Below are 20,212 nucleotides of genomic sequence, written 5' to 3'. Positions count from 1 at the left end.
TAGAACAGTACAGCACAGAACAGGCCCTTCGGCCCTCAATGTTGTGCCGAGCCATGATCACCCCACTTAAACCCACGTAACCCGCAACCCAACAATCCCCCCATTAACCTTACACTACGGGCAATTTAGCATGGCCAATCCACCTAACCCGCACATCTTTGGACTGTGGGAGGAAACCGGAGCACCCGGAGGAAACCCACGCACACACGGGGAGGACGTGCAGACTCCACACAGACAGTGACCCAGCCGGGAATCGAACCTGGGACCCTGGAGCTGTGAAGCATTGATGCTAACCACCATGCTACCACTTGTTATAGAGGGGAACAACCCCAGGGGATCCCTGCGCTGCCTGCCGGTTCCCTCTCCCTCCCCTGACGGTAACCCATCTACCTTCTTCTTTTACCTGAGGTGTGACTACCTCCCTATAACTCCTCTCAATAACCTCCTCCGCCTCCCGAATGATCCGAAGTTCATCCAGCTCCAGCTCCAGGTCCCTAACGCGGCTCTCGAGGAGCTGGAGTTGGGTGCACTTCCCGCAGATGTAGTCAGAAGGGACACTAGAGGTGACCCTTTCCTCCCGCATTCTGCAGGAGGAACATTCAACTGCCCTAGCCTCCATTCCCACTGAACTAACTTCCCAACTACTGAAAAATAAAAATGAAAAACTTGTTAGTTTAGCAATCCAACGGACAGAACTTTTTTTTTTGGGTAGAGGAGGAGGATGGGTGGGAGACTCTACGTAAGTAGTGTTTCGGGTAAAGCTGTCACTCGAGAACAGCCCCTTCACAAACCACCTTCAACTTACGCTGACCGCACTGCACGTATGCAAATCTCCCCGGAACAGCCAATCAGAAGCTCTGCTCTGCTGCCCCCTGCTGGATGCTTGACTTCCGTCGAACTCCTCGGGTCACTGATGCAGGTGCACCTTCAACTTACGCTGGCCGCACTGCACGTATGCAAATCTCCCCGGAACAGCCAATCAGAAGCTCTGCTCTGCTGCCCCCTGTTGGATGCTTGACTTCCGTCGAACTCCTCGGGTCACTGATGCAGGTGCACCTTCAACTTACGCTGACCGCACTGCACGGTTGGGGGGAGGGAGGGGCTGCTGGGCTTGGTCCTCCCTCCCAGGGGGAGAAAGTGTAAATTCCACACAGGCAGACAGTGACCTGAGGCCAGAATTAAACACGGGACCCTGGAGCTGTGAGGCAGCAGTGCTAACCACTGTGCCACCATGCCGCTCTTGTTCTCACTCTCTTTTTACATCATCTATGGGAGATCCTAGGCTGAGTATTAAGGTTTTGTTGTTGTTTTGTCATTTTGACATCTCTAAGTTATAGCATAGATGCCCACTCCGGTCTGGACATGAAGAAGAGAAGAGTTTGAATTGGGCTTTGAGAGTTAGTCAATTCCCCTTAGCACTGGAGTTCTCGGGTATTGTTTTCTTCTCCTGGCATTTTGTTCTGTTGCTGTGGGTGTGATGTTGGTCTGGAACATTGCCCGCACCTTGTTGGGGAAGAGACAGGTCGTTGTGGTAGTCGCCACTGTTGTATTATATTGTATATATAGGTTTTATGGTAAGGCACCTGTACTACAGGTTCGGTGGTAGATCCCTGCCTGCTGGCTCCGCCCAGTAGGCGGAGTATAAATATGTGTGCTCCCCGTACAGCAGCCAATTCGCCAGCTGCTGTAGGAGGCCACACACCTCAGTGTAATAAAGCCTCGATTACATTCTACTCTCGTCTCGTCGTAATTCATCGTGCATCAGCACCCATGGAAGGAAGATGTTGGGGATTTTGTCCCTGAGCTATCTGGTCTTTGTTTCCAAGTGTGCAATAATTATTGATTTGTGCTGTACCTGTTGTATATTGTTACCGAGAGCTATTTTTCTGCTTTTGCTTTTTTCAGATGAATATTTTTTTTAAAATAGAAAATCTCAATAAATAGAAATTTAAAAAATACCTCAGTGGGATTAACTAGTAGGCAGGGATCTGGGTCACTCACTGGTGAGCACCTCACAGCTGATGATCCATGGATGCCCCCCGGGGAACTGGCAATTGGTGGGATGCTGGAGCCCAGGACATTGCTGAGCCCCAGACCAATGACATGTCCCATGGTCCGGTCACCCAGAGGTGATGGAACTCCAAAGTCAGAGCCATGAGAATCAGGAAGAAATGGCATAATCCCTCCTCAGACTGCAAGGCTGACTGGAGGAGTCGCATTGCTTTCTATCCAAGGAGAGGATGCCATCAGTCCAACCCAACAAGGCCAGCATTGCAATGGTGGCATCTGCAGTGGAGACCTTGGTGCAGGAGATGTTCTCCATGGTGGGGAACGTCCGCTCCATGGTTCAGGTCATGACCTCCGGGCTGAGCTTTGAGTTCCATGGTGCAGGTCTTCAACTGCATGGTGTAGGCACTGGTGGGAATCCATGAGTGTCAATGCCAGAGGACAACAGGGCTTCTGGATCTCACTGCAGCTACTGCTCTATCCCATGGAGAAGCACAGTGGCCCCTGGATACCAGAAGGGAAGAGGATAGGCAGGAGCGCAGCCTGGGGTCTTCCACCCAAGATCCCCTCCCCTTTCCCCCCTTCCCCCCTTCCCCTTCCCTTCCCCCCCCTCCCCTTCCCTTCCCCCCCTCCCCCTTCCCTTCCCCCCTCCCCCTTCCCTTCCCCCCCTCCCCCTTCCCTTCACCCCTCCCCTTCCCTTCCCCCCCTCCCCTTCCCTTCCCCCCCTTCCCCTTCCCCCCCCTCAGCCCCCACCCCCTCACCCCCCACCATTTCACCTTCACCCCCCCCCCCCCCCCCCCCCCCCAAGTGTTAAGGTAGGTGATGAGAGGCTTCAACATAACGCTTTGCAATGGGGTCCACATTAGTGTGATCTGTCTAATGTAGATTTTATTTTTTAATAAACAATTTTATTGAGGTAGTTTTTGGCTTTATAAACAGTTACAGACATCATCAGAAAGGAAGCAAAAAAGGCAAAAATGGGCAAACATCCACGTACTTTCAATACTTCCATCGTACCGTATTGCACAAGCCCGCTCCCCTCCCACCCGTACTACCCGCCATATTTTCCCTCCTACTCTACTCTACCCCCCCCCCCCCCCCCCTCCCCCCACCCCCCTGCTGACGCTCACTCTCCCGCAAAGAAGTCAATAAATGGTTGCCACCTCCGGGTGAACCCCTGCACAGATCCCCTCAAGGCGAACTTAATTTTTTCCATCCCCAGGCACTTTCAGATGTGTCTCCTGCAACATAATTACGTCCGCCCTCAGGGCCCGCAAGTGCGCAAACACCCGCGCCCTCTTAACCGGCCCATTCAGTCCCTTGACGTTCCAGGTGATCAGCCTGGTCGGGGGGCACATCCCACCCCCCCCACCCCGCCGGTCAGCCATAGCCTTTCTCGGGCCGGCCCCTGACCCGTGCGTCGCGCCCTTCCTGGCCCGCCCTATAGCTGCCTCCACCCTCGACCTCCTTTCCAGTGCCTATTTCAAGTCCCTCTCCCGTCAGCAGAACAACCCCCCCCCTCCCCTAACCCCATCCCCCGATACCCCCACCCCTGCCATCTACTGGCTGTAGCTTTCCCCCCCATCTGACTTCCTTGACTAGCCAATCTGCTAGCCCGGTGACTCAACACTCCGGCGCCTTCCTGTCCCATTCCCCTTGTTTCCCCGCCCTCCTCCCCACCCACTGGGGCAAGCCGGCTCCAGTGTCTTCCGCGAGCTGCACAAAAAGCCCAAACAGAAAAAAAAAAGGTAAAAAACATAGAAAAAAGAGAAAAAGCACATAAATGTCCATGAACAAAGGAAAGAGTCTCAAATGTTCCGCTTGGCCCCATTGGCCCAGCAAACCGTTGAGCAGCAGTCCAGGCACATTCGGCGTTCCTCCCCACAGAAATCCTCGGGCCCTAACTCGCGTCCTTGGGGCCTCCTTTCGGGACCAGCCCCAGGTCCCTCACAAAATCCATCGCTTCTTCGGGCTCGGAAAAGTAGTGGTGTTGACCCTGGTGCGTGACCCATAGCCGAGCTGGGAACAGCAGACCAAACTTCACGTGCTTCTTGAACAGCACCTCCTTGACATTCTTAAAGGCTGCTCGCCGCCGAGCCACCTCCTGGCTTAGGTCCTGATAGATGCGGAGCACACTGTTATTCCACGTGCTGCTCCTGGCGCTCTTTGCCCACTGCAGCACCCGCTCCTTGTCCACGAACCTGTGGAACCCAATCACCATCGGGCGGGGGGGTCCGCCCAGCCGCCCCTGCCTTGCCTGCACACTGTGTGCCCCCTCCAGCTCCAGTGGTCGCGGAAAGGCTTCGGCCCCCATCAGCTGCTTCAACAGGTCTGCTACAAACGCTGCAGCATCAGCTCCCTCCGCCCCCTCCGGGAGGCCGACCATCCTCAGATTGTTCCTGCGGACTCTATTCTCCAGCTCCTCCACTCTGTCCAGCAGTCTTCTCTGCCGCTCTTTCAGGCCGTCCACTTCTAGCGCTGCAACCGTTTGCGCATCCGCCTGCTCCTCCACCGCTTCTCCCAGCTCCTTAACTTGAACATCCTGGGCATCCAGCCTCTGGTTCAGCTGATCCACCGCTTTCTGGATTGGGTCCAAGCTGTCCCGCTTCAGCGCTTCAAAACTGGACTTCATTACCTGGAGCATGTTATCCAGCGCCAGCTGGATTGCTGAGTCCGGGTTCCGTGTGTCCGCCATCTTAGGTCCCAGGTAATTTTCTTCCGGTCCTTGTCTCTGTCCCTTTTTCTCCTTCTTCTTCTGCCTTCTGGAATCCCGCTGTTCCATATGCCGCAGCCCGCTCCTCAGCGCCTCCACTGCCGCTTTCCTTCGCCCAGCTCCTTCAATTTTACCTCCTGGGCATCTGAAGTGGGTCCAAGCTGTCCCTCCTCAGCAACTCCAAACTTTTTCTTTTTCCCTTTGTCCTGGAGGAAGGAAGGTCCGTGGGTCCGCCATCTTACCCTGCAGGTCAGCTTCCTCCTTTCCTCCGTCTCTCTCTCTCCTTCCTCCTCACCTGCTGGCCTCCCACACTCTCATCTTCTGCAGCCCGCTCTCCTCTTCTATTCCCGGCAGCCTTTCTGCCGCCTCCGTGGTCCCGCTATCGCGGGGAAACAGCTGTTCAGGCCCGCCGGAGTGAGAGCCCACCGAATGTGCGGCTCACTCGGACATCGCCGCCACCGGAAGTCTAATGTAGATTTTATTGTGAGAATTGGAGTGCAATGATTGGGCTCAGTGCTTGCAAAGGGTTAAGATCTTGGCTGCAATCAGTGGCACACTCATGTATTGCTATGATGACTTAATTGGCACAATTGACTCATCAAGGAAGGGTCAGGGAGGTGATGAGGAAACTGGCTTCCTCTTGCGGCAGGCAAGGCAGGCCTGATTTGTGTGAGGACTGAAATTAGCATGTCAACCTCATTCTTGGATGACATCTTCATTCCCCCAGCTCATAAGGACTGCAGATTAATGACCCATCCATCGATGACAAACTTCTATCCTGACACTAATTTCTGATGGTCAAACCTCCAAAACAAGTGGGCTTGACCTTCCATGCAACTTATCCCCTTTGTCCTGCGTGTGGGGTTGAAATCTCACAGCAGTTTGCAAGGGTCTTCAGGCCTCCTGTGACAAGGTAGCACCCCATTTCCTGAGTCTCCTATTCTGCCCCTGCAGCCTAGCCTCTCTGGGACCCCAACCAAGAAACTCAATGTTGCCCCAGTGCTGATCCTCTGTAATCACCTCTTCCCAACCACATTCCACCTCCCACTTTGGAACGGCAATCCTTCAACAAACCCAAATGCGGGAAGCGCTGCCTGTATGCCAGACCCCTTTCAACTCAGTGACACCGTGACATAGAGGGAAAGTAAGGCTTGCGAGCAATCCCTCTCCCCGGGATTGAGAGACTGAACCCAAGTCCCGGCCTCGAGTTGAACCTTTCTGGGTCCTCCATGTCCTCTCTGTTGCCCCCTCTGTGACTGGCACCAAGTAGGTGTGGGTGACCCAAAAGCTCACCTCCAATATCACCTTTGGAAGTGAGATCGCCAGGTTCACATTTTTATAAAGCTGTTGTAAACGGCGTTGCCATGACGTTTCCCGCTGAATATTCAGTGAGAGGAGAAGTCCCGGATTGAGGGCTGGCTAATGACATGCTAATGTATTAAAATGAGGTTCCCAAATCCCGTGGTGTTTTTCATGTTTCTCCGCCTGAGAAGGGGGTTGAAAATAGGAAATCGCAGTTGGGGGGCTGCCATTCCATAGGGCAGGGACTCACTTTAGATACCTGGGGGTGCAGGTTGCTCGGGATTGGTGGGGGCTCCGTGGGTACGACCTTTCTAGTTTGGTGGGGAGGGTGAAAGCTGATCTGGCAAGGTGGGATGGTCTCCCTCTGTCACTGGCGAGTCGGGTACAGACGGTTAAAATGAATGTGTTGCCACGATTTCTGTTTATTTTCCAATGCCTGCCAATTTTCCAGCCAAAGGCATTTTTTAGAGAGATTGAAGGGATGAATCTCTCGTTCATATGGGGAGGGAAGGTGGCCAGAGTTAGAAAGGCGCTGCTACAGAGGGGAAGGCAGGCAGGGGGTTTGGGTCTTCCAAAACTGATGTGTTATTACTGGGCGGCGAATGTGGAGAGGTTACGGAGCTGGGTTGACTCCCAATGGGTCAGAATGGAGAAGAGTTTGTGTCGGGGGTCGGGATTGAAGGCGCCAGCAACAGCACTGCTCCCAACACCCCCAGGGAGATACTCAGGGAGTCCGGTAGTAATAGCTTCATTGAGAATTTGTAGGCAATTTTGCCAGCACTTCAGGTTGGGGGCAGGGTCAACGGAAATGCCAATTCAGGGGAACCATAGATTTGAGCCAGGGAAGTGGGATAGAACTTTTCAGAGATGGGAGGAGAAAGCAGTTAGGACAGTAAAAGATTTGTTTCTAGGGGGTCAGGATTGATGGAGCTGGGAGCGAAGTATGGGCTGGAGCAGAGGGATTATTTAGATACATGCAGGTTCAAGACTTTGCCAGAAAGGAGACACAGAGCTTCCCAGTAGAGTCGGCTTCCACATTGCTGGAGGAGGTGCTGATGACAGGGGGACTGGAGAAGGGGGTAGTGTCGGCCGTTTACGGGGCTATTTTGGAAGAGGAGAAGGCACCGCTGGAAGGGATCAAGGCAAAGTGGGAGGAAGAGTTGTGAGAGGGTATGGAGATGGGGTTCTGGTGTGAGGTGCTCCAGAGGGTGAACGCCTCCACCTCGTGTGCGAGGTTGGGGCTGATACAGCTGAAGGTGGCGTATAGATTGTACCTTACAAGGGCGAGGATGAGCCGGCTCTTTGAAGGGGTAGAAGATGTATGTGAACATTGCGGGGGAGGCGCCGCAAACTACGTTCATATGTTTTGGTCCTGTCCAAAGCTGGAAGGAGGTTTTTAGGGTAATCTCTAAAATGGTGCACATGAAACTGGACCCAAGCCCTCAGGAGGCCATATTCGGGGTGTCGGACCAGCCGAGGTTGGAAACGGGTGCGGAGGCAGATGTTGTAGCCTTCGCCTTGTTGATCGCCCGAAGGCGGATCCTGTTGGGATGGAGAGCAACCTCTCCACCCTGTGCCCTGGTGAGGCGGGGGGGGGGGGGGGGGGGGACCTGCTGGAATTCTTGACTCCTGAGAAGGTCAAATTTGAACTGAGGGAAAGGATGGAGGGGTTCTACAATTCATGGGCATTATTCATTATGCACTTTCCAGAATTGGATTACATCGAACATTAGGTGGGGGGGGGGGGGGCTGGGAGGATTGGGGGGGGAGAGGGACTGTATGTGTTAATGGTAACTATGGGTGATGATTCCTGGTTCCTTTTTGTCATTTGTTTATGTTAACATGCGGGCTAATGTTTGGAGTTTGGTGGGAGGATGGGATTGTTTTTATTGATATGGGAATTGAGATTACATTCATTACTGATTATTGTTTATTTTTGGGTGTAAATTTGGGAGAAAATGTGAAAAAGGAGAATAAAAATAATTTTTTAAAAAAAGTAAATCGGAAATCGCGATCTCTCTGGAGCAATTTGCGTTTTCCGATTCTCCCCGGATTTTGGTCTGCACCGTCAATCCCGCACACAGCTACCAAGGCTCAAAGTCGGCCCCCAAATATACTGAACTGTCATTCACTTTGAGAGGCCAGTGCATCCGTTGTGTATTTCCAGCATTTTCTATTTTTGTTTTGGACTCCTAGCATTTGTGGTTTTTCTTTTGAAATGAGAATTGCAGCATTGAGATGTCGGGGAATTGTTGCTTTAGGAGGATGTGAACCAGCATTTGATAACAAGGTAATTGTAATGTAATCATCAGATGGCAACTGAGCAATGCTTAATGACTATGGGGCCTGATTTTTTTTTAAATAGTTGTGACTCTGTTCCGCTATTTGTGGATTGTACTGACTCCATAATGAGCCCTGTGGAATTTTGTGGATGGAATCTATTTTTAATAAGTACACCTAAGGATCCATATGGAGGTTGTAGATCATCTTTCTAAAGGGTGGAGTGCATTATAAGGTTCTATTTATGAAGATATTTCAGGCCATACCCTTTTGCCAGTGGTTGACTGTTACAGTAAATGTCTCAGAGTATTTGTGTTCACTTCACTGCTTGGTTTCAGGACATAAAACTGCAAATAACATTGGTGCATACACGCTGTGGTTGTGAATGTTGAAGAACCCCGGGGCCTCCCTCCTGACTGTAACCCAGTGTCTCGCCGCTTCTGGTGGGGCGATGAGGGGGTGGATTTACCCAGGGATGGTGTTGAAGGTGTCTGGGACAGTGGCTGTAGGGCATGACTATATCAGGCTGTGGGACAACTCTCCCAATTTAGCTGCTGAATGTCAGCGGGAGGCGTTTGCAGGTCACTGAGATGGGTGTGCTTTTGTCACTCTGGTGCCTTGTTTGATGAGGATAGTCCATCTAATTTTATTTTTATTCAATGTTTCTGCAGCAGTTTAACATAACAGAAGAGCACACTAGGCCTTTTCAGAGGACGGTTAAGAGTCAACCATGTTACAAGTTCAAAACCTTTGGGCGGGATTCTCCGCCGAAGGGACTCTCCGTTCCGCCCGTAGGTTTCCTGGCGACATGGGACGGCCAGAAAGGGAAATCCCATTGGCAGGTGGTGGGAACGGAGAATCCCGCTGCTGGTGGGGATGCGTTGCCCCGGAAACGCAGCTAGCGGACCGAAGAATCCAGGTTAATGCCTTTATTGAACTGAATGTAAGGCGGCTTCCTTCCCAACCCTTTGCCAGTTTCACAGTGGCAGGGTCCCAGTTTTGATTCCCGCTTAGGTCACTGTCTGTTCGGAGTCTGCACATTGTCCCTCTGTCCGTGTGAGTTTCCTCCGGGTACTCTGGGTTCCTCCCACAAGTCCCGAAAGACGTGCTGTTAGGTAATTTGGACATTCTGAATTCTCCCTCAGTGTACCCGAACAGGCGCTAGAATGTGGTGACTCGGGGCTTTTCACAGTAACTTCATTGCAGTGTTAATGTAAGCCTACTTGTGACAATAATGATTATTATTTTTAAAAACATGATCACATGGCTATAGCAAGCAAGATAGGACAAGTAGTAATGATTGCATTTCAAAAGCAAAAAAACCACATTGCTGTGAGTCTGGAGTCACATGTAGGCCAGACCTGGTAAGGGCGCCATATTTCCTCTCCTGAAGAACGTCAGTGCCAACGAATGCAGCCTTGCCTTCATCAGTTATATTCTGAGAGCAACTTCTGAGAGAAATGGCTCAAGATATTTCATAGAGTCTGTAAGAGTTGAAAGAAAAATATTGGGAGAGAGAATTAAAATAAAATCAATATTCCAGGGTAGGTTGCATTCCTCTTCAAAATGTGGAATGGAATGGGTTAGATTTACCTCAAAGGACAATAACGATGACCTTTTCTATTCCTTGAAATAAAGCTAAAATGAATTTTCTACTGTTTTTGGCTCTCGCTTGATGTGAGTTTATATAACGCACCAGGTTTTACAAAATAGCATCAAATCAGACATTTTCTCTCAGAATAAATTGTTTTGTCCAAACCTACATCTTGAACACAAGAATTAGAAGCAGGAGTAGGTCACTGGGCCCTTCAAGCCTGTCCCGCCATTTAATACAATCATGGCTGATCTATGCCCAAACTCCTTTTCTGTTCCATTTCCCCATAGCCCTCTATTTCACAATTGATCCAACATTTCTCCACTTCCACTTTAAATACTTCTAATGATCCAGCCTCCACCACCTGGAGAATTTCAGAGATTCAGCACCCTCTGCGAGAAGACATTTCTACACACCTCAGTTTTAAATGACCGGCCGTTTATCTTGGAGCCATGTCCCCTTATTCAAGACTCTCCCACTAGTTAAAACATCTCACCATCTACCCTGTTAACCCCCCTCAGGATTTTTTATGTTTGGATAAGGTCACCCCTCATTCTTCTAAACTCCAAGTCCCGGTGCTGTGAAGTGCTTAAACATTAATTGAATAGGTATACTAAGTGTTAGACTCTCTAGTTTTAAAAACTTGTTATTTAATAGACAAAGGTTGCTCAATTGAAAATCAACTGACATCAGTGCTGTAGCATCCCTGAAACCTATTGAACCCTGAATCTTTGTGTTAATATCTCAAAAGCTAAAAAAAAAAACACAATTCCAGTTGTATGCTTTGCTCACTGAACAATACTGTCATTTCAGAAATATTCTGTGATGTTGAATAATTTTGCTTAACGCTAATACCAAAATTCAGAAGTAAATGTAAAGGTCAGGAAATTATACAGCGAGCTTATAATACGCAAATATTAAGGCATTTCTCAGGAACTGTTTCTGCCAATTTAGCAAAAGCATTAATCCATTTATTTTAAATAGCTTGTTTACTACTAGCTTTCTTCTCAGTATCATCTGTTGTCAGGAGATTCCAGTTTTCCCGAGAATCATTAATTACAAGAATGCGTTTGCTGTGTATCTAACACTGATCCCTAAACATTATCTCAGGTCCCTTCCAATTGTGAAATCAGAAACCAAAGGCAGAATTTGAACAGCCAAGTGGAAGGCAGGTTTGGGTGTAAGCGTGGGTTAAAGTTCCAAAAAGTGGTCTTGGTACAAAAACCGGACACGATCTTGCACGCTTTCGGGTTTCAGGAATGCAGGCAAGGGGGGAGCCTCCATACACCCGTCGTGTCAATGATTTAAATAATTAAGTCAGTGATTGATTTGTGTTTTACCCCAAAGTCCTGAGTATAACTGCCAGAGCTTGGGTTCCACAATTGTGTAAAACTCGCCAAGTTCAACTAGCCGAGCAGGGAGGCATTCTGCGTTGTAACAAACAGACTGGAAACTTCCACAAAGTGAAACTGAAGAGTTGCGGACCTTCCAAGGTGACAGGCCAGTGCTCTCTGCACTTCATCTGAGAATGGAGGTTAGGTAGGGTTATGGGGTTACGGGGATAGTGAAGGAGAGTGATTCTAGGTTTGAGGGCTCTTTCAGAGGGTCAGTGTGGACTCAAGAGGCTGAATGGCCTCCTTCTGCACTGTCGGGGTTCTATGATTCTACAAAAGTACTTTCACAGCTTGACAGGTGATTTCAAACTTCTTGAATTCACTTGTGTTGCACTTCTCTCACCTTCATCTCCACTTCATGGCCTTCACTGCGGCGTATCAACCTTAGACCTTGATAGGAGCAGCAAGGTCAAAACCAACAGCATTAGGAGCAACACCATAGAATCATAGAATTTACGATGCAGAAGGAGGCCATTCGGCCCATTGAGTCTGCACCAGCCCTTGGAAAGAGCACCCTACCTAAGCCAACACCTCCACCATATGCCCACACCCTATCCCCGTAATCCCACCTAACCTTTATTAGACACTAAGGGCAATTTAGCATGGCCAATCCATCTAACCTGCACATCTTTGGACTGTGAGAGGAAACTGGAGCTCCCGGAGGAAACCCTCGTAGACACGGCGAGAACGTGCAGACTCCACACAGGCAGTGACCCAAGTACGAACAGGAGTTGGCTTTTCTGACAACTGCATTCTCTCCCAAGGCCCTGTACCGAGATAATAAGGCCACTCTTAGTAAAGATCCAACTCTTAACATTTGCAACACAAAAGGCAACACGTCTCCTCTTTGGTCGTAAAACGCCACCGTTCCCACGCCAGCATCAGCACATAGTCTCCTAAACGAAGGATCCAGCCCAGTGTGTCCAAATCACAAAGAACTCTCAGAACAATCCAAGACAGAGGGAGGTTCATTCCAACCTTTCAAAAGATAATTAGATAAGTAGCTAGATAAAGAATTGGAAGGTCATAGGGAAATGACAGGGAAATTTAATTTGGTGAGTTGTGCATGGACATGATGGTCGAAGTGTCTTTCGTCGAAGCTGTTCTGCGATTCTGAGATTTCAGGACCCTACAGGTCTTTGTGGCCTAGTTAATCACTAGATCAACTTAGTGAGCCTCTAGGTGAACCTGTCAAAGCTTTCTATCTGTATATCATTTCATAGAATTTACAGTGCAGAAGGAGGCCATTCGGCCCATCGAGTCTGCACCAGCTCTTGAAATGAGCACCCTAACCAAGCCCATACCTCCACCCTATCCCCATAACCCAGTAACCCCACCTAACACTAAGGGCAATTTGAACCCTGAGGGCAATTTAGCCTGGCCAATTCACCTAACCTGCACATCTTTGGACTGTGGGAGGAAACCGGAGCACCCGGAGAAAACCCACGCAGACACGGGGAGAACGTGCAGACTCCACACAGACAGTGACGCAAGCCGGGACTCGAACCTGGAACCCTGGAGCTGTGAAGCATTCGTGCTAACCACTATGCTACCGTGCTGCTCTGCTTTTGAGAGCCATTGTGCTGTAGATTTAAAAGCATAATAATAACGCTGCTTTGAAAATGTGTTCATGATTTAATTGTATTCATTTCATTACAGTGCACAGGGAAATCTTCTGACTTATTGCTAAAAAATGTGAATATTTTTCACTGGACTAATTATTCACTCCCAGAATAACAATTAGATTGGTACAAATTCGAGTTGACACTGTCAAGGGATTTTTGATTCACTTTTGTAACCATTTTTGTAAAATTTAATAGAGAATCATCAAAGCAGATCTTGAAGCTAAATAAACTAGTGGACATTATGGAGCCACGAGGAAAATTCTGGAGCAGATTTGGGGTTTTATACTCAAGAGTTTTTTTAAAATTCCATCTTAATTTTCAGGTTGTACAACCACATTAAGTAGAAATTATATCCAAACAGCAGTAGTGATTTCAACATTTACCATCTTTGCAATTCCCAGTGATACACAGCTTGTCCCACCTTCCTCAATAAGTCCGTTTGGGATTGTGCATTATCACTCTATTTTTTTCAAGTTTTTTCTATTAGAGATTTTGACAACTTGCCTTCTTTTTCGATATTCATTTCCCATCTTTTTATTCTAAGCAACACAAATCGAGACATTGAGCACGATTCTCCCGCATCCGGGTGGACTGCCTGCACTGGTAGCGGGTTCCTGATGTGGCGGAGAATCGATGGCCTGGCTAAAAATGGGATTGGTGCCATTCCGATGCTCCGGTCCTGTGCCGGTGGGGGCAGCGGGCTACACGCCCCGTGCCGGCGGGGAGAATGCAAAAGGGTCCTTTGATCCTATTTGCATTCGAGGAACGGGCTGGAAGCCCGATTCTCTGCAACTCGGGGATACTCCGGCCCTCTCAACCGGGATTCACGTGGGTGTGGATTGGTGCACGTATATCCAAACGTAGTCCTGATGGGGTGGACCCCATGGTCGGTCAAGGGGAGAAGTATGTAATGTCGGTGCCCCCATAGTCTATCGGAGGGCCCCCCACAACACAATCCTGCCTACCTCACTCCCAGCTCCCACATCAGACCCCCTCATCAGACCTCCCATCAGATCATCCCATCAGACCCAGGATTGTATACACACACATGCATAATCCTGAGGCAGTAGTCATACAGGAACTGTACATTCAGGGAGTGCAACAGCTCCCCGTTAACAAAGGGCACTCCCTGATGCCACAGTGCTCACAGGGTGACATGCATACCATCTATGGCTACCTGGCCCTGAGGCATTCCGTTAATGGTGGTGAATCCTACAACCCATGCATTTTATTGGACCTGGTCCAGGATGAAATTCATGCAGTTGGATGCCCGGGCATACAGAGCTCCATGACCTCCCAGAAGCACCTGTGAGCAGACAATTGCGAGATGCCACACAGGTTCTTGCTCGAGGCAAGGACTGACCCAGTGGTATTGAAATTGAGGACAGTCATAATCTTCACAGCCACTGGGAGCAGATGGCCTACTCCTCCACATGGTGCCAGATCTGCTGGAACGTGGCACATGTGCCGCACTGTCTCCCTGGTGAGATGCAGCCTTCTGCGGCACATGGTGTCCTTCAGCTCGTTGAAGGACCATCCAGTCCTGTACACCCTAGCTCGTTATCAGTGTCCTCTTCTTGCTCCCTCCTCAGTCTGATGGGCTGTCGGGTCTTGAGCCTGAGCAGTGGTACACTATTGCTGTGGTGGTACAGGCTGCAGCCTGCGTTGGCCTTGATGCAGTTGGCGACATCTGCCAACCTTGACTGTGACGACCAGGATGATGGACAGCTCAATTGGCTCAATCCCAAAATTCATCTTTTATTGAAGACGATGTGGAGAAGGAGAGAGCCCGACAGTCAGTAAAGTCATCCATCCTGGGACCCTCAACCCCCCAACCCTACCCACAATCCCTTGTCCTCAGAACCCTGGCAACTGACCACCCGTCACTGTGCCCGGTGCCCTCGGCAACCATGAAGGTCATCTGGCCTGCAACCCTCAGCTCGGCTGCCAGAACCTGCACTGTGCCTCCTCTGCCTTTAACATGACAGTCCCACCTTCCTTCAGAGTGCCATACAGCGCGCCATTTGTGCTGGTAACCTTCACTCTGCACACCCACTCCCGCCTCCTAGGCGGGATTTGTCATAGTGTTCTGGGGTATAGGTTGCCCCTCCTCCTCCACAACCTCCAGAATTCTGACCAGGTCAAAATCCAGAGGAGTAGGTCTCCAAGCTGCCATCCTCCTGCCTTTACTGGGAATGAGTGCTGAGGGGGTGTTTATTGCAGCCCCCCATTGTTTAAAAAAATAAATAAATTTAGAATACCCAATTATTTTTCCAATTAAGGGGCAATTTAGCGTGACCAATCCACCTAACCTGCACATCTTTGGGTTGTGGGGGTGTAACCCACGCAAACACGGGGAGAATGTGAAAACTCCACACGGACAGTGACCCAGGGCCGGGATTCGAACCCAGGTCCTCAGCGCCGTAGGCAGCAATGCTAACCACTGTGCCACCATGCTGCCCAGCCTCCCATTGTTAACAGTGAACAGCTGAGCCCCCAGACGGGCCAATCAGATGCCAGGTGACTCTGTCTCAGCGTGATTCACATGGAGGGTGATTTTGTGCACTAAATGTGGGTGAATTGCCATCTGGATCGCACCCATCCACCCAGTGGGAATCACCAGCCCAAAATGACACTTTCGGCTTGATTCTCTGTTTGGAGACTATGTTCTCCCACCAGAGTAGAAAATCTCCAGATCTGCGCTGGCACTAGGAACGGCACCCAGGAATGATTCACTCTCCTTCTCCGTGCTAACCTCCATTCAAAATGCCACTATTAGACCACTATTTTCAGTGGATGGCCCAAAACCAAGGTCCAGTGACTGACCCCCTCCCTCCCACAATGCAAATCCTGGCCCGTCCCACAGAGACCCGCATCAGGCCCCCTCATATCCGAGACCCTCCCCATATCAGTGACCTCCTCCCTCCCCAGTCAACCCTGCCTGCAAGTTAAAGAGCAGTTCGGGCAGAAACAGTGAAAAATCATGGCTGTCTCACTTACCTGTCCCTTACACCTGCTGCCTCAGACAGCAGTCTAGAAAGCAGCAGATATTATTTCATAAAAAGCCAAAAGACATCACAAGGCTTTAAACTCCCTCAGATCCCATGATCTGTGAGGATTCTATTTACTTTCAAAGAAAAATCATTTTTAGTAGGCTGTAATTGACAGAGTAATAGCTTCCAGACAACCAGGTGCCTCGATTGTTTATTTTCATGTCCCTTCATGATTGAATACATCTCAAGTATCTGGCTGTGAACCGAACCACAATGTTTATAAACATCTAGGAGATAAGTGCTTTTGCTTCCTCTTTTTTTCACAGAAAGCACCCAACTGCTTTTAATGGGCTGCGGACATGTCAATCATAGAACATAGAACAGTACAGCACAGAACAGGCCCTTCAGCCCTCGATGTTGTGCCGAGCAATGATCACCCTACTTAAACCCACGTAACCCGTATACCCGTAACCCAACAATCCCCCCATTAACCTTACACTACAGGCAATTTAGCATGGCCAATCCACCTAACCCGCACATCTTTGGACTGTGGGAGGAAACCGGAGCACCCGGAGGAAACCCACGCACACACGGGGAGGACGTGCAGACTCCACACAGACAGTGACCCAGCCGGGAATCGAACCTGGGACCCTGGAGCTGTGAAGCATTGATGCTAACCACCATGCTACCGTGAGGCCGATGTCATACCTGGATGTTTATGAAAATTGTGGCATCAATCCACTGTGCATATCAATGGATGAAAATATGGGAACAACAAAGTGTGTCAGTCTCTGTGATTGACAGCCACCTCGGGAACATGAGAGCCTTTGTTAAATATGAACCATTAACTAATTATAACTTCAAAATACAGAAGGCTTGAACCAGATTTCAGGAATCCATGCAGTAGCTCATTAAATATTTGGCTAAGAATTTTGCTATGCTATATATTATAGAATATTAGTGCATTTTTCAAGCACAAAGCATTTGATCGACATTTTTTATGACATACAATTAGGTGAAATCAGAATTTCATGAATGAACATTAGTCAAGTGTTGCTGTGCAACCTCAGTTAATGATTACACACACCAAACCTGTCTTCTGCAATACTATCATTGTATCCAAAAACATAAATGCTTTGTTTTTTTCCCTTTTAAAAAATTTAATTTTTTGCCAAATCGTTGCTTGAGATTCTTTCTATATGTTTCTGATAATAATTGGCACTAATAAAAGATTCTGAGTGCCATATTTATTGCTGCATTTAACTTTTGACATCTTACACTCAGGACTCTAATAGGCTATGTCTATTGATTTCAGTTTGCTTTCCTTTTGTTGGCTGAAGATGTTATTAAAAAAGCTAAAGCCAACGTTTGTCATTAAATGAATCCAGGTTAAAGGAACCCTGCCTGATCCCATTGACTTTATCTGCTTTGTTTGTAAGGTGTGGACGTCATTCATGTTGTGTCTGTTACAGTCCTTGCGTTAAAGATACCTCCCTGTCCGGCAAACATCAGCATCACCAGTTATTGTGCAAGACTGTTCAAAATGTTCAAAAAACTTTACTGAACTGCCCAAATGCACAGGTAGTTCATCTTTATTTCCGCAGCTACCCGCTCTTTCCTATCAGAAAGAATGACGATCCTTTACCATCTTTTAATACTGTGGCGAAGTGAAATCTTTACGAAGCAGCTAGTTTTCTCAACTGTGGCTCTGTAAGGGCATTTGTAACTTCCAACACTGTCACAGTTGCCTCTTCCTGGGTTGGATTCTCCGCTCGCCGACAGCGAACGCGATTTCGGCGTCGGGGCAGAGAATTTGTTTTGACACCGAAATCAGGGGGCACTGCTGGTTTTCGAATTCTCTGCCCCCTGAAAAGCGGTGTACTCTACACCCCGCCACATATCCACGGCCTCAGGCCATTGCCTGAGGCCCACCCCGCGATGCTCCGTCCCTGACCGGCTGTGTTCCCAATGGCGTGGGACACGTGTGGTCTCATCCGTCGTGGATTTAGCGTGGTGGCTGGGGACTCAGTCCGGCGTGGCCACAGTCGGTGGAGGGCCGGTCCGTGGGTAGGGGCTGGGGCACTGTGTGCGAGCGGCCGAAGGAGGGTGCTATTTTTGCGGTCCGGGTCCCCGGGCTGAGTCCGCCATGAAGCACAGCGAGCTACAGACCTGGAAAAGCTCAGGGCCATATTGGCAGCTAGAGCTGGGAGCTCTATGCTGCCTCCCTGCTAGACCCCAGCAAAACGGCGAATCAATGGCCATAAAACACCACCATTTTCATGCCAGCGTGGGGACTTAGTCTCCCAAATGGAGAATCCAGCCCCCTGACTTTTCAGCAGTTACAATTTGTGGCAGTGGATTGTGACCATTTCTTTTTGGAACTGCTGATGACAAAATTATCCACATTTGTTTTAGAAGGGCTTGATTATAAATTAGAAGTGTACATATTACAGTTAGTTGCCCCAAGCTTTGCACAAACAGGATCTTAACATGTAGCAACTCACAGGGCTTGTGATATATTCATCTTAAATGGCTCTAAATATATATCAGGCATTTATACATTTTCATTCATGCAAACAACTGACAAAAGCGCAAAAAGAGAGAAATGAAGCTTTATATTTGTACAGTATTATTCATGACTTTATGAATTCCCAAAGCACTTTATAGCTAATTAAGCAGTTTTGACACATAACCAATGTTGTTAATGCAGCAATTAATTTTCACTCAGCAATGTCGAACATGCAGCAAATTACATGGGACTAGTTAATCTACCGTCGTTTCCGTGGAGAAATACATTTTGGCATTATGATTCAGACGCAAGACCACTGCTCAGGTTCCCCTGATACAAAAACAATTAAGGACTTACCAAATTTTTATTTTGCCAAGGGCTATAGGCCCAGTATCGGGACAAAATGGGGGTGAGCTCAAATTTGGTAGCAGTGAGACTGACTCAACCATAATCATGGAGGCTATCCTAATTAAGAACATAAATATAAGAATAGAAGCAGGAGTTGGCCATTTGCTCCCATGACTCTGCGCTGCCATTCAACAAGATCATGGCTGATCAGATTGTGGCCTTACCTCCACTTTCCTTTCTGCCTCCCCATAGCCCTTAACTCCCTTTCAGATAAAATCTCTGGGCTGGATTCTCTGGTCCCCCAACCCCGTGCTTCTCAGCGGCGCAGTGTTCTCTGGCAGCTGGATTCACTAGTTCCGCCACTTGTCAATGAGATTTCCCAATGAGGCCACTCCACGCCATTAGGAAACTTGGTGGCAGGGATGCGCTGCCGTGGGAATAGTGACTCACAACGGCCGGAGAATCTTGGCATCTGTCTAATGCAGTCTTGACTATAGTCAATGACCCTCCCTCCACTGCTCCCTGTGGTAAAGGTCTCTGAAAATTAGTGATCCTCTGAGAGAAAAGATTCCTCCTTACTTAAATGGAAGGCCCTTTAGTTTGAAAGCCCCAATTCCAGATTTCCATATGGGGGAGACATCCTTTCAGCATGTACCCTGTCACGGTCTCCTCAGAACCTGATGTGTTTCAATAAGATCACCCCTCATTCTTCAAAACTCGAACATGTACAGCCCCCAACCTGCTCAACCTTCCCTCATGTCATAACCCCCATGAAGACCACGGGAAAACCATCATTGATCTCCCCATGGGACTCGTGGAATACAAGCTTCCCAGTTAGGGGGCAGAGGCCATATACCTTGTTCATTATGAGCTAATATAAAAGCAGGCCCAACTCAGGGCCTGGTGTGGTTAGTCCTCCCAGCTAGGATTGTACTGGGAGTGATATGCTGCATTATGTAGACCTATGTAAATAGTGTAAATGAACCTATGTTTGTTTATCTCCAGCCTCCTCTGAGCCATTAAACATCATAAGACTAACCCCTCATCTCAAAGAATCATCTTTGTGAAAGTTCTCTGAACTGCCTCAATGCAAATAAATCCTGTCTTAAATAAGGAGACCAAAACTTTACAGATAAGAGTGATCTATGTGTGATCTCAAGTGTCTTGTATAGCGGTAGCAATACTTCCCTACTTTTATACTCTGTACGCCCCACCAATATAATAAGGGCCAACATTCCATTTGCCATCTTAATTACATGCTGTGCCTCCATGTTAATGTTTTGCGATTCATGCATGAGGACACCGAGATGTCTCAGTACTCTCTCTTTTCTGTTCTCTCTGTCGAAGTGGACAACATCACATTTTTTCCGTGTTATACTCCATCTGCCAATGTTTAGCTCATTCACTTAACCCATCAATATCTCTTTTTAGACTCTCTAGGCGAGAT

The sequence above is a fragment of the Scyliorhinus canicula genome, chromosome 14 (genome assembly GCF_902713615.1).
Source record: "Scyliorhinus canicula chromosome 14, sScyCan1.1, whole genome shotgun sequence".
Taxonomy (NCBI): Eukaryota; Metazoa; Chordata; class Chondrichthyes; order Carcharhiniformes; family Scyliorhinidae; genus Scyliorhinus; species Scyliorhinus canicula.
Note: the sequence above shows the minus strand (reverse complement) of the source record.